This window comes from Hypomesus nipponensis, chromosome 12 (genome assembly GCF_054491055.1).
Source record: "Hypomesus nipponensis isolate SF chromosome 12, ASM5449105v1, whole genome shotgun sequence".
Taxonomy (NCBI): domain Eukaryota; kingdom Metazoa; phylum Chordata; class Actinopteri; order Osmeriformes; family Osmeridae; genus Hypomesus; species Hypomesus nipponensis.
This window is the reverse complement of record NC_140372.1, coordinates 14,830,091-14,845,241: the sequence shown is the minus strand read 5'-3', so window position 1 is coordinate 14,845,241 and position 15,151 is coordinate 14,830,091. Positions and strand designations below refer to the sequence as shown.

At 41.8% G+C, this 15,151-nt stretch overlaps 1 pseudogene; it reads left to right on the top strand.

Moving 5' to 3' along the window:
• Positions 1 to 2,140: 2,140 nt before the first annotated feature.
• Positions 2,141 to 2,900, top strand: LOC146261675 (uncharacterized; annotated as a pseudogene).
• Positions 2,901 to 15,151: the final 12,251 nt, after the last annotated feature.

The following is a 15,151-nucleotide window of genomic DNA, read 5'->3' as shown; positions in this document are numbered from 1 at the left end:
CCCGCCCGGTTGAGCGGGGTGAGTGAGTGAAGGAGTGGTTGACGGAAAGAGCAACTGGAGTTGCAGTGTTCTCTGGGCGGATCCATCCCTAGTTAAAAGACTTGCAGACTCTTGAGCAGGATGGCATTTTCATTGAGACTATTGGCCAGTGTATCAAGGGCACTGTGTTGTGTGTTGCAGCTGATAACTTGGCTGCCCATGGTCTTGCAGGTTTTGTGCAGTGTTTCAGAGCACACTATGTCTGCAGATTCTGTTGCTGTACTTCAGACCAGAGACAGTCTAGTGACGTTTCTGAAACAGAGTTTACTATGAGAACGAAAGCCAGCCATGATCTTCATGTGCTGAATGTTGTGCAAGGAGAAAATGCTACTCACTTTGGTGTTACAGGAGCGTGTTCTCTCAGCAAGGCATTGCAGCATTTTCATCCGATTACTGGTTTCCCCCCTGATATACTTCACGACCTGTTTGAGGGTATTGTGCCAGTTGAGTTGGCCTTGTGCATCCGTGAAATGATAAGTCTAAAGTATTTCACTCTTGAATATCTGAACACACAAATTCGCACATTTCCATATCAGCACTCTGATAGGCTTGATAAACCACAACTGATACCAAACAACTTTGCAACTAAACTAAGCATTGGCGAGAATGGGCATGAAAATTCCACATTGCTGAGGTTATTACCACTCATGGTCGGAAGTAAAGTTCCCGAAGGAGATGAAGCATGGGCCATATTGATGGACCTTAAAGAAATTGTGCAACTGGTGTTGTCCCCATCTTTCACAGAGGAATCAATTCAGTACATGCAGACTAAAATAAGTGATCACAGACAAGGTCTTCAAGAGACCTTTCCAGATTTTAGGCTCCGACCCAAACATCATTTTGTGGAGCATTACCCAGAACTGACAAAGCCTATGGACTATGAGGTTTGAGGGAAAACATCGCTTTTTCAAAAGGGTGATACATGACACACACAATTTCAAGAATGTCTTGAAAACTCTCGCTACCAGGCACCAGCACATGATGGCGTATCATTTCAGTACCTCATCATTTTTTAGACCCCACACACAAGCCTCAAGTGTCACTTCTGTCCAAGTTGCCACACTGCCTCAACTGGCAAAAGACTTCGTAGCAACAAAAACAGATAGCCAAAACATATAGTCTCTTTCCCTGTCCTCCAGTCTGCAGGCCAGACTGGAGGACTTCCAAAATTCAGCAGAATTGAGCATATACTGCTTGTGAATAACTTGGTTTCCTTTTATTGCAGAAACTACGAGTGCTGGTACACAGAGCATTTGAGATCATTTGAGCTGATATCCTCAGACAATTTCTCAGTGCATGAGGTGTCAGAGCTAAAAGACACAGTAAGTCTCACAGCTTACAATATTGGTGGGCATTTGATGTTGACACAAAAAAGATTGATTTCAATCACAGACATGCAGGCTTAAGTGGAGTAGAGTAAAAAACTGGTTAAATGTCACCACACCAATATGCCATTAGTGACACTTGCTATCATGACAAGCCTAGAAAGACTCTCTGAACCAGCTTTTTTTCTCTCATTTTAGGTCAGTAATACTTGATCCAAATGTTTTTCGTTCAAAATGAAAAAGACATCTGTAAATTGCCTCATTCTGTTTTGCAGAGCTGAATGTTTATAGATCCATTCTTCTCTTCTTTTTAATGATAGGAAATGGCAGCTCAAAACTTCCTACTGCATGTACATGTCTCCACAGACATGATCAGAAAGATGACTCTAGCTTCACGTCCAGAATCTGTGGCTGAGCTAAAAACCATGATGATAGATAAGTTTAAGCTAGACTTTGACTTAAGCTTATCATACCAAGATCCAGACTTTGACAGGCAGTTATGTTCCCTTGTAGAAATTGAGGAACTTCCACAGAAGGCTGTGCTAAAAGTTATAAAGCCTGAGAGTGATGCCAGTTCAATAGCATCAGATGACACCATAATATTGCCCCATGCCATAACTCCAGACAGAACTGAGAGATGGCCAGATGTTTTTCCAGTGCCCACTTTTTCCTATGAGGTAGAACTCATATTGAATGAGGGAAATGTCACATATGAGAGAACAGGGAAAACTCTTAAGTTATCTAGGGGCCAAAAGCACAACATCTTAGAGATCCTTGCAGCCAAAATGCATAGCTTCAAAGCATACCCCAATGACAATGAAGTGTCAAGGGTAGCCGAAGCACTTGTAACTAAACATCTGTGTCTAAAAGAGCCAGGATCTCAGACAGGATGGTATGGCTGGAAAAATAGTTTAAAGTTTAAGATGGGGAACTACCGCACAAAGTTGAGTCGAGCGGGGTTTCATGAGGTAGCTGTAAATTCTGGGAAGAGGAGTAGAAACAACCCAGACAAACAAGCTCCCCACACTAACATCAAAAGAGCAAAAAGAGCAGAAGCAAATTTCCTTCCTAATTCCCCAAGAGGGGAAGATGGTGCAAGCCTTGAGCAATTGAGGCTCCACATTTTAGAACAAGTTAAGATGACTGACAAAGACCTTCACCTGATTGCAAAGTTAATGCAGACTACCTTTGCCCTGCGGCGCAAAGAGGTCATCAATGACAACCTACCTCTTGGAGACATCCTGGAACGCTGGCCCACCCTAAAAATAGAGTCACAGGTGACAATATTTTCCTTGGTATATTTGTAATTCTTTTGTATGGCTGTGATAAATTGGACAGGCTTACTCAGATTTACATCAATCTTGGCATGTCTTTTTATCTTTGTGTAGATTTGTGCCGTTGAGTTTCACAGAATAACGAACGTCAATCTGAAGAACCACTTCTATGCAAGTTAATGTCCATGTCAGACGTGCTGCTGTCCTCCGTGGTCTCCCTGCATATCTGCATGACGATGACTCCAGGTTTCTTAAGCTGTGAGCCTATTTTTAAAGCATGTAGAGCAGCACAACCCTGGTTATTCAGGGACCTCCTGTTCTGCAAACCCATTCATTTGAATTGGGTTTATGGAAGCAAGGAAACATCTAAAACATGCAGGGCAGCAGGCCCCTGAGGATCTGGGTTGAGAATAATTGATGGTGTAGAGTGTGAAGTGTCCTGTTGTCATCAAAGCTTGACGTGTCATTGCGGAATAAGTCATTTAATGTTGTATCACTTCTGTTCTTCAAGTCTAAGGTTTTAGTTACAAGTTTTAAAAGTATAATAGTTTTCTGTTCTTGTCGTCAAGTGGCGCAGTCTGAAGAACCAAACATCAATGACATACCGGTTGGGGCTCCTTCTGATCACAGGTAATTCAACAGATGCCACGTTCTTCTGCCCAGAGAGGATTGCTGTTGTGCTTGAGGGTAACATGGTTGTCGAATTCTCCACGTTGGCTGAAGCCTTTGTCATACTTTTTGCACTAATGTACGCTCTGCATTTGAGTTACCCAAAATACTTGGCGAATACCTTTGACTTTACCCAGAAAGTCTTGATGGGCTTGGAGGATGGGAAACTGAAGCCCAGGGTGTTGAGCCTTAAAAATGAACTTCTGGCAGTGGAGTAATCTCACTCTGAACAGAAGTTGCTCCATGACTTTTCGTATGCACAGGGACTTCTGTCACTCTGGAAATGTTTAAAAGCAAAACTATCGAAAGTTTTGAATGTTATTGTTCAAGTTTTGAAAGCATTACTGTTCATCTTAAAATTTGAGAAAATGGTTTGTATGGATGTCTAAAGCAGTAATGTAAAACTTTCTGTATCCTTTAAAACAGGGGTGCTCAATCCTGGTCCTTGAGAGCCCCTGTCCTGCATGTTTGAGATGTTTCCCTGCTCCAGCACACCTGATTCAAATGAATGGGTAGTTATCAAGCTCTGTGGTAGCCGGGTGATGACCATTCATTTGAATCAGGTGTGCTGGAGCAGGGAGACATCTAAAACATGCAGGACAGGGGCTCTCGAGGACCAGGATTGAACACACCTGCTTTAAAACTTGGCCCAGGCCGTTTTCTTAGGCCCCTTGCACTAATTGTTATAGAATAATGTTAAGAATTGCAGTCTTTTTGTATGGTGTAACAGAGTTGTCAACCATATTCGGCCTTATTGCCTAAACTGATGTAGATTTTTGTTTACGACTGTTATGTTCGATGTCGTGCATGGATATGCCATTTTCCAACACGTATTCCAGGTAGCGGGTTTAACAAACTCTGAGATTAACCCTGAACTTTGAATTGAGTTACTCTAACATGGGAAACTCCGAAAATTCGGTTCCAGAAAAGCTGATGAATGAATTTGTTAACTCAACTCGGAGTTCGGCAACTCGGAGTTTAGCGCGTACATGAATACTACCAAAAGCCAACATCTATGGAGCTCCGATACTCGGATTCACCATGGCAACCGACGACAAAAAACGTTTTCATACTTCACCACACTTAACATTTTATTTTGTATTCATGGTCAATCTGAGCACATATTCCGGAAAAAAGCAACACGGCTGTAGCAGCGTAGCCTATAGCTACAATTGGCGTGGGCAATTTCTGCCGAGTCAATGCATTTACTATTTGAATGCAATAGCCAGTCCATACATTGAACATTTAACCCCACTGTCCGTTACTGTATCATTACAGGAAAAAAGTGTTGCACCTAATAAAAGAACATGTTCAATGTTATATTACATATAAAAACATACTACGAACAGGTAACGCATATTTTGCTTATAGGCTACGCTTGTGATTGTAGCCTCGACGTCACCATGGTTTTAATCAAATATCGACATGATACAAAGTTTAAATATCAATTGGTGCCTATTTCAACTTGTTAGCAGTTTCCCTCAACAGAATGCTTTTTATCAAAGGATGTAGATTAAGATGACGAAGAGACATTAATGACAGCTGCCGCAGAAATGGATGCAGAGAATAATGTATGGTAGCCTAGCTACTGCAGTTCTCTCTCCATGTAGGCTACTTGCATTTACAGGCTTTTTTGTAATTGTCAGTTACACTGACATTATGAGAATACTGAATATAAAAACGATTTGCACATTCTGACAACAGGGCATGCTGTATACAGTGAGATGTTCATTTAATGGCAGGTGAATTTTGCATGTGGAACAGTGAAATGTAGCTAATGTAATCTCATGTACCCAGTTACAAGTAAGTTAGTTGTACAAACTGCACCTCGTGAAGAAAGTCCAAAAACTGACCAAGAGATGGTGTAGGCCCACTTAGGGTAGAAAAATAAAGGCTAATCTCGAAAAAGATTGACTGGAACACCAGTTACGAGAGGATGCATGGTCACAGGTGATGTTAATTGTAGGAACAATAACCTATATGAATATTAATAGTTGAATTTTCTGAATTTCCATTTTGACCAAGAGATCTCATACATAGGGCAGAAGAATAAAGGCTGATCTTGTAAGGCTATCCACCTGCCCCCACCTTTCTTACGGTAAAATATGGAGTTACTGGATGGAGTCTCAACTTGATGTCTCTCACATCTTTGTAACTTACTGTAGCATTGCTAGACATGTTGATAAACAAGGGTCAAGATTCTGGTGTGATTGTAGTTGTTCTTGGGTATAGACGGAATTGTGAAGCATTGTTCTGTGGATTCTTGATTTCCTGAGACCTTCTCCTCAGCTCTGGCTTGTCCTACTCCTTCTTCCTCACCTCATGCTTTCTATCTCTGGTTTACAATAATCATGGTAGAGTAGGCATAAGAGTTAACTTCATTGATTGCATTCATTTGCAATATGATAAAAGGATTATGTTATTTAACCTTAATTTGACCATTCTTGCTCTGATGTAACCCAAAGAGTCAAATAACTGTTATTCCAGTGGTATTGGCATTATTTGGTTAATGTTAATACACTGTTCAGTTTCCCATCTTCCTTCAAACCATAGGGGAATTTGTTTCGGTTGTTTGGCCAATATATTGACCCCCAACAATGTTGAAATAGATTTGCTGAAACAACAGTTACAGGACTGTAGCCTACATCATGTACATTGTAGGAATCGTATGAATCATGTAAATTGTAGGAACAATAGCCGATAGAAATATGCTACTCATTGTTAGATTTCTATTTGTAGGCAATAAAGAAGACCAAATACAATTTCAATTATTTGTCTTTATTTCAGTGCTAAAAGGCATTTGGCCAATTCTGAGTGCAAGTCCACGGCGAGTAACACTATCGATGAAGACCAAAGGGCTCAGAATGTTGCTAAAATAAATTACAGATTGTGTGAAACGGTAACGTTAACTTAAGTATTCATCAGGGAATTAAAGTAGCCTACATCAAACCGCAGTCTTAAAATCGTCTCCCGGCGTATAGAAAGAAAGAAGATTAGAATAGAAAAGCCTTTATTGTCATTGTATTTATACAACGAAATGTTGAGTGCTTCTCCTGTTGGTGTGACGAGGGACAACATATAACACAACAACAACATATAACATAACAATACTACAACTATCCAAAAAACAGTAGGAATAGCCCCCCCCCAAAAAAAAAAATATATACACAGAGTAGAACAAAGTGCGGTGGCATAGACCAAAGTACTTCAATAAATACATCAATTAATACAGCTTTGTTTACGCACATGTGTAAGGTGACCAAGATGGTATGTGACTTGTAGTCAATAAAGTGCTTAGTGTTTAGTGCATGTCGGTATTTAGAGTTCTGATGGCTGTCGGGAAAAAACTGTTCTTAAGACGCGTGGTCCTTGCTCTAAAAGATCTGTACCGTCTGCCTGAGGGCAGGAGAGTAAACAGGTGGTGGCCTGGGTGAGAGGAGTCTTTTAAGATGTTATTGGCCCTGCTAAGGTAGCAGGAGCAGGCAATGGATTCCAGGGAGGGCAGTGAGCAGCCAGTGATTTTTTGTGCTGTGTTGATGACCCTTTGGAGGTCTCTCTTGTCTGCTGCGGTGCAACCGGAGTACCACATCGAGATGCAGTAGGTTAGTACACTTTCGATAGTGGTGCGGTAGAAGGCCACCATCAGTTTACACTCCAGGTTGTTTTTCCTGACTACTCTCAGGAAGTGTAGTCGCTGCTGTTTCTTTTTTACTGTCTCTGAGGTGTTGACAGACCATGAGAGGTCATCTGATAAATTGGCTCCTAGGAATTTGAAGGTGTGGACCTTCTCCACACAGTCCCCGTTGATGTAGAGTGGGGCCGGAACTGCACTTTGCCTTCTGTAGTCCAGAATTAATTCTTTCGTTTTTGTGGTGTTCAGTGACAGATTGTTGTCTGAGCACCACACTGTCAGTTTCTGTACTTCCTCCCTGTACGCTGATTCGTTATCTTCTGATATGAGCCCGATCACGGTGGTGTCGTCAGCAAATTTAATGATGGTGTTGGTGGGTTGGAGTACAGTCATGGGTGTACAAGGAGTACAGTAGTGGGCTCAGCACACAGCCTTGTGGAGTGCCAGTGCTTAGAGTGATGGAGGAGGAAAGATGGGGACCGAGTTTTACAGTTTGTGGGCGGTTTGAGAGGAAGTTATCCAGGTGCAGATGGAGGGGGATAGGCCTAGTGCAGTTAGTTTGCTGACTAGTATGTCAGGGATGATAGTGTTAAAAGCTGAGCTGTAGTCAATGAAGAGCATTCTTATATAGGTTCCACGGAGTATAACTAAGCAAACTAGAGAGCATACCATTTCTGGGGAAATTGTGAGGGTGTGCTTGCGGCTGCCCCAGCTGCCCATACGCTCCTGGTGTTTACATATTTCAAAAAGCATTTAAGTGTATGACTACAGTTCGGACCATTGTGTTCCCTTGATAATAAGTTTGTAAAAATGACATGCATCACTCAGATGGAGGAGAGGTGATACTGGTTGGTTGGAAGAGAAGGAGGCCAAATGTAGCTCATAAAGGTGCAGCGCTAGGTAACTTATTAAATTGTAACCAGATATAAACAACTTGTTGGGTGCCCTATTATGTCCTATTATCCTCCTATTATGTAATTTTAACGCCCTGAACGGCATCATTTGAGAAATTAGGGCTAGCGCAGGCTTATTGATTACTTAAAAAAAGTTTCATGATGCATGATAGAGGAGCCTAGTTAGAGAAGGATTTAGCAGTTTTATTATTACAAGCCTATTTTATTAATAAGTTTGAGTAACCTCAAACCCTTCTTTTGTTTCTTTGACCTTACATTTTCTTTGAGGGCTTATAGTGGTCTCGGTTTAACATCATTATTTATAGCGACATCATTACCGGACACTGTTAGCTCACAATGTAGACAAAGAATGCTCCTGCAACAAAGTTGTTACTTAGTAACAAATAGCCAGCTAGACCATATGCTAGACGCCCAGCAGAAGTTTGTAGCCAACAAAGAATGCTCGTGAAACAAAGTTGTAACAAGTAGCCAGCCAGACGCCGAACAGAAGTTTGTAGCTATATAAAGGCCTATATAGGCTACTTGATTTGGCTGCAAGATTTGCTGATTTTGGGTGTCCAAGATATGATGGATTCTGATCTGTATCAACAGTAGCTACAGGGCTCGACATTAAGGCTTGTCCGGGACGAGTGGATTTTAACCCTATAGCCGTCTTTGCTATAGGGTTAAAGGGTCAATTGTAGGCTATGGGACGTTTAATATTCCAGTTTGTCTAATAATGTGTAGGACCATGTTTCTCAAGTGGTGGGTCAACGATTCCCGACCCAAGTGGATCGCAAGCTGGTGTAGGACTTATTGATTCATAAAACCATCTAAACTCCATATATTAATGTTTTCTGTTAAAAGTAAGCTCAGACGTGTGAATGGAAAAGGCATATTTGTAAACCATCCTGGTCTGTTGTTATGTGTAAACCGAACATTTCACTTAGCTACTTGACTTTAAATAATCACTTTGTATTCTACCAAAGACAACAAGCTGACTAGACTAGCTAGATTTTTTTTTAGCTAACTATCACTACGGCACTAGCTGGTGGCTGGACGATTTGTACAGTACCTCCCAGAAGAGGTCTGGAACGGAAGACTAACAAGGTAGCAAGTTAGCTGTAGCTAGGTCTAACGCTTGGTAACACTGCAGATAGTAGCAGATGTGCTGGGGTAACAGCTAGAGCTAACTCCTCTGTGAAATAGCAGACCACTGTTTCCGAAAGTAGATCTACTAGCTTAGCTCTAATAATATCAGCGTAGTAGCTATAGAGCTATCATTTTTAGCTAGCTAGCTACATTTCACAAACGTGTTTCATATCACAATGTAAAACGAAAACATTTGGCAGACCGGTGTAAAAATTGACCTAATCTCTATGACTTAAATGTAATTGCAAGTTTTTCCCTTCTCGTGATATTTTCAGGCATTTAGCCTACTCATATTGCATCCCCCTTTGAAGCTTATTTTAACAACGACGTACCAGCAGTAGCTATCTCAGATGGAATCGCGATTAAAATAGTACCATCTGCTAACTGAAAATATGCCCCCAAAAACGTGAATAAGCTTGACATTTAGTTAGGGGAAAATCACTCATTCATAAAAATGTCAGTGGTAGCGATCATTGTCAGTAACAAGGCTAAATGCGATATAGCCCTGCTGTGTGGAGAAGCTGCCCCGGTAAATTGTAGGCTACTACTGTACTAGCCTGTCTTGGTATCGATTGCGTTGGTTTAATTCGATTTAACGTTACTTCCGTTGTACGGTCTAGGCTGAAATGAATTATTTTCATGAACAGATTGACAAAGTTTAGGCTGTGGCAATGGAGTTCAGGTTAGTAGTCATTATAGTCAGATAGGTTCACCTATTGAAAGACTTTTGAAGTAAGGGGTAGTGCCGAACATGAGCCGCCGTTTGACATCCTACGAGCTGTTAACAGCTGCAGTGTGGAGATGTTTTTTTTAGCTAACGCTACTAGCGTTCTTCTAGACTAGGCTACAGTACAGCGTTGCAGTGAGCTACACTGGTTTGATATTTCACCAACAAATCGTTTAGTTGTAATCTAATGTTATAATAAATCCTACAACGAAAATGTATTTGTGAGGAATGTTTATTTTAACGATTGAAAACAGATGCATCATAGACCGCAGTAGTATGTGTTGCCCGGGGAACAGAGGCTAATGTCATGATGCTAATGCTTCAGTGAAATTGTACTAGACTACCGTTTCCGAAAGTAGATGTACTTCCTTAATAATATTACCTTATATTGTACATTACACATCACAATTGTGTGTCATATCACAAAGTAAAATGAGCAAATAGTTATCACCCAGGCCTCTTTGTTTGTGGCGTTTCTGCAGCTGCCTTGCTGTAAAGAAGTTAGCCTAAGCCTAGCCATCTCCCAGAAGTTAACGAGGTGCTAAACTAATGTTCTGCTAGAGATAGTCACGCGAGTTTTCGTGACGTTAGTGGCGTCAGTGACTGGGACGTTAGTGACGTTAGTGGCGTCAGTGACTGTGGCTAGCAAGTTAGCCACCGTTAGCTTCACTTTTCGTCACTAAAACGTAATTTCTACTAAACCGTGCAACGGAACGTAAATCCCGATACAAGCAACTCAATCGCTACCAAGACGAAACTTTTGACACCTAGGTTGCCTATGTAGTCCAAATATTGACAAAGTTTTAGGGGTGGGAAAATAAATAAATAATAATATATATGTGAGATAACAATGGTTGTGCCCTTGACGAAGGCAAAGCACACCCAATTAAATTTTGTTCGAGATCGCTTGGCTGAACCAGGAAATGATATGCCGTGTCTGCCAACCCTATCAGGCTCATAAAGTGGGAGGGGATCGGTAGAAACCAGAGTTTGGCATGGAAAACCTGCTAGCGAGCAGGTTAGTTTCAAGGGGTAAGTTACCATGGAAACTTACCAAAAGGTTTCGTTACCTCTCTTTCTGGAACGCGGAACTCGGAGTATGCCTCTTTTCAGGGTTAAACAACTCAAAGTTTTCACTAAACCCTACTTGGAATACCCCCCTGGTTGTGATTGAGATATCAACATATTTAAAATGGACACCTTTAAATCCTGTCTAGCAAAACGGTTGTTTAGATGGAGAACACTGTACTTATGACTACTACACTGCATCTTCTTTTAGAATGTAGTTCTAGACAGAAGCAGTTTAAAGAAGGACCAAACTGAAAATAGATCTCTTTCTCTCCCTTTGTTTCTTTTTCTCTGCATCTCTCTCTAGGCCATTATAAACCAGTGAGCAGAACCATGTATGACACAGTTTCTTTGTCTTCTTATGCTATTTTGGATTATTTGAGCAACAATGCAATTCACTGAACTGTTAAATAAACATTTACCTGCATTGAAACTGGGATTTTGATTTAAAGCTACTGTCAACCAATCATTTTATTAAACCAACATCCAGTTTTCAGTTGAAATTAAGCAACAATGTTAATTGGAGTTCACATAGCTTAATTGAGCTTAAAAATTGAAGTGTAAATTAAATAAACAATTACTTAAAGACAAATTAAACATTTTATTTCATAGATTGTGAAAATAATTAAGTATACTAGAGTTGATTTTTTTTTGTACCGTGAAAACAAATTTCCCATGTAGAAAGTTCTTAATCAGTAATGTTACTTTGACTTAAAAAATCAAGTTTGTGTTACTTAAAATGATTAGTAAAAGTTACTTAATAATGAATACGTTTTTTAACTTGCAAATCTGAGTATGTTTTACTTAAAATTTTCGATGTAATCAGTTACAACAATTATTTTGAGTTGAATTAACTTATTGGGTTTTACAGTGCAAGCTGCACAGGATCTACTATGAACGGTGACGATATTGGCCGTGGTTCCCAGATTCGATCGTTCTTAAGGACTTAAGAAGGCTCTTAAGAAGGGTTCGGCTAAGAAGGAGCGCTAAGATAGGGGTGTTTCCCAGACGCGTTCTTAACTGCCTTCTTAAAATCCCGCAAAAGAAGCTTCTTAAGAAGCTCTTAGTGGGAGCTGTCCACCGCCGTGGTGTTGAAACTGAATCAATCGATGCCAGGAAAATCTATCACCCACCACTTTATCAGCGCATGAATTACGCACAACACTGATATATTGATATAAAAATATAAATGTGCTACGCTACGACAGGCAACCACGCACGCTGTCCAAAATTATCACAAAAAATGTAATTCCCCCCAATGTTGACTCAAGGCTACGGCCTTGAGCCCTATACATGATAGTTGATATGGGTTGTGTGATGGTAGTGGTAGTGGGTTTATTGTTGGGAGTAGGGTGGTGCTGATATCAGTGCTTGGTGACTGGTGGTGACGGGGTAGGGGCTGATAGACATCAAAAGAGATTGACAAGCTCCTCTCTGGTCTGGACACCAGCTTGGTGGAGTGCTGCTCGGGATTTGCGGGGGGTGAGGTTGGGGGCTTCATCTTCCGATGATTCCCCATCTTCATCCTCAGGAGGCCACTCATCTGCTCCAACAGGTGACAAGCGCAGCCCCCCCGACGAACAATCGATACATCGGAAACGACACTTCCACCGGCCAAACACCCGTTCAATGTGGGTCCTGGTGTGTGTGTGGGCCTCATTGAACCTCTCCTCCTGTGGTGTTGCTTGGTTGATCATCGGTGTCACAAGGTAACTCCAGAGAGGGTAGCCACTGTCCCCGAGGAAGATGCTCCTGCCAAACTCTCCTCAGCCTTCTGGCCTACAGCTAATTTGGCCCACACGAAGCTGTTGTGTGTGCCTCCTCTTTTGAATCTCCTTTTTGACCTGGCAACGATGTCCGTGATGAGGCCATCGTGGTCCACTGCCACCTGGGTGTTGATGGCAGCGTAATGTTTCCTCCCAATCCAGCACGGATCCACCAGGGAGGGATTGTGGATTGGGATCAGTGTGCCATCCACGACACCGAATACCCGGGGGATCCCAGCCATGACATGAAATCCACTGTGGACCTGGCGGACCTCGTCCAGTGTGGTGGGCATTTGGATGTATGTCCGGGCATGGCGCAGGAGGATCGGTGTCACGGCCACACTCCGTGAAACCGATGCCTTGCTGATGATGGTGCCGTCCCCCACCACCTCCAGGAAGCTCCCCACTGCATAAAAACGCAGCGCGGTCAGGAGCTGTACCTCCGGGCTTAGGGCAAAATTGCAGCAGGTTTGCCTCCGGATGTGTGGTGACACTAGCGTGACGAGGCGTTGGATCTCCATACGGGGAAGCCAGTACTTTGATTGGACAGCCCGGTCCGACAGCACATTCAGTGGGGAGGAGTGCTGAAGCACATAGGCATTTATTATATAAACTATCTGGCATCACGCACGGCAACGCTGTTGGAGTGAGAATAGAGCAGTGAGAATATGCTATATTGCAGCCATGGTGTCTCACTCGTGTGGACTTCAGCAACGCCTTTATATACATACTGGCAGGTGGAGCCTCTCTTGATGAGGTTCCAGCCGAGTTCAATTACACCTGTCAGTTTCCCTGATATCTGTGAAATACCACAGGGTTGTTGATGTTTTTATATCTAATGTAAACTCATGCAGATGCCGAATGTTTGTGAAAACGTAATGAGTGATAGTAATGATGATTCATTTTATTTATGTAGCTACAGGAACACATGGGCATTTTATTTTTTTTATATCGTTATTTTTCTTCTTATGCTATTATTTTTCTTGCGTCAGTGTTCTGCAGCTGTGGTCGCACATTTATCATCACGCATGGTTTTAGTAGGCCCATTCCTTTGTGTCAGATATAACTTTCCCTGACGCGGCTGCGGTGAGCGTTTGGTCGCTAAGAAGGCTGTTAAGAGTGGGTCAGGCTGATCTTACATTTCCTTCTTAGTGAAAGATCTTCTTAAGCTAAGAACGACTCTGGGAAACACGTCCTTCTTTCACAGCGCTCTTAAGAGCGCTACTAAGAAGCTCTTAGCACTTAAGAGCTTCTTAACGAATCTGGGAAACGCGGCCATTATTGTCGAGAATGAGTTAATGGGCGGGGTTTTTATACCGGTTGATCTCTGATCTCCGACTTAACCTGCTCCCGACCAGGTTAGCCGTTCAGCAAGTGTTACCATGGCGATGTACCCCGGTAACAAGTAATCCACCGTCGTAGTACAGAAAACCCTGAGTTGAACCTGAAGTTACCTCGCTAACGCCAAATCTTGATTCGTGATTCTGGTCAGCATTATCGTCATTGGACTCCCAGTCGATCTCTGGTATGTGCAACTCCTAGCCTAGAGAAACATAACTTAAGATGTTAACATTTGGATCTGCATCCGACTGTAAAGTCATGCATTATCATGACATGATGGCCCACTTTATTAACTGTCATTAAGAGCCTTTGTTGATTTGTTCATTTTAAGTTATTGTATAATGTCAAACAGACTCATTCAATTCCATACTGTCGTAAGGAAGCAGGTGAACAATGGTTCCTCTACTTTCAAGACAAATGGATGCAAGCTACTGTAGAGAGCCTTGAATTAACAGTACAGCTAGCCTAGCGGGATTTTAAGAGGCACTTTTAGTTGTTCGGCCACTTAAATACATATACTTACTAACTTTAGTCCAGACATGTGCAGAGCATTAAAGGGGCAATTGACTGTTTTTTTTTTTTGTATTTCACACTGTTCCTTAAGGTCTCCAAATAGGGTATGTAACATTGGTTGGGTTGAAAATGGCCCGGGTGCTGTTCTATGCCCACTGACAGATCCTCTGAAATGTTCCCGGGAAAAAACACTAGCTTTTCTCCTTTTATGGTATGCTCATTAATATTTAGATAAGCTGCGCGCTGATTGGTTGGTTTTCAACAAGTGAAGCTGGGGAGCAAAAACGCAACACGGCCAACAGCAGCACTCGCTGAAACACTGAAGTTGGAGACTTTAAATAAAAACGTGCAAATAAATCTATTGTGTCTACACAACACTGTTTTCAACAGATTGACTATATATCATTTGAAATGATAACATTACTTGTTTCCACTTCTGTTGTTGAAGCAAACTGGATTGACTTGGGTGGGTAGAACGTTAGGCTACAGCTTAGCAACCAAACCATAGGCTATCCTGATTCTACTCGGCTTCAGTTAGCTAGCTAGCTCTAAATAACTTGCTGAAAAATAACATGACCAAGATCTGGACAAACATGCATCTTGAATTGTAGATTTACATTACAAAGGTTATTTATTTGAATGAAACACAGTCAGGAACATGAATCAACGTTAGCCCCATTGCCAATAAACCAGGCTAAATTATCACACATTCTACCTATGCTCAACTTGTTTACATGCCTACAGTCTAGGTGG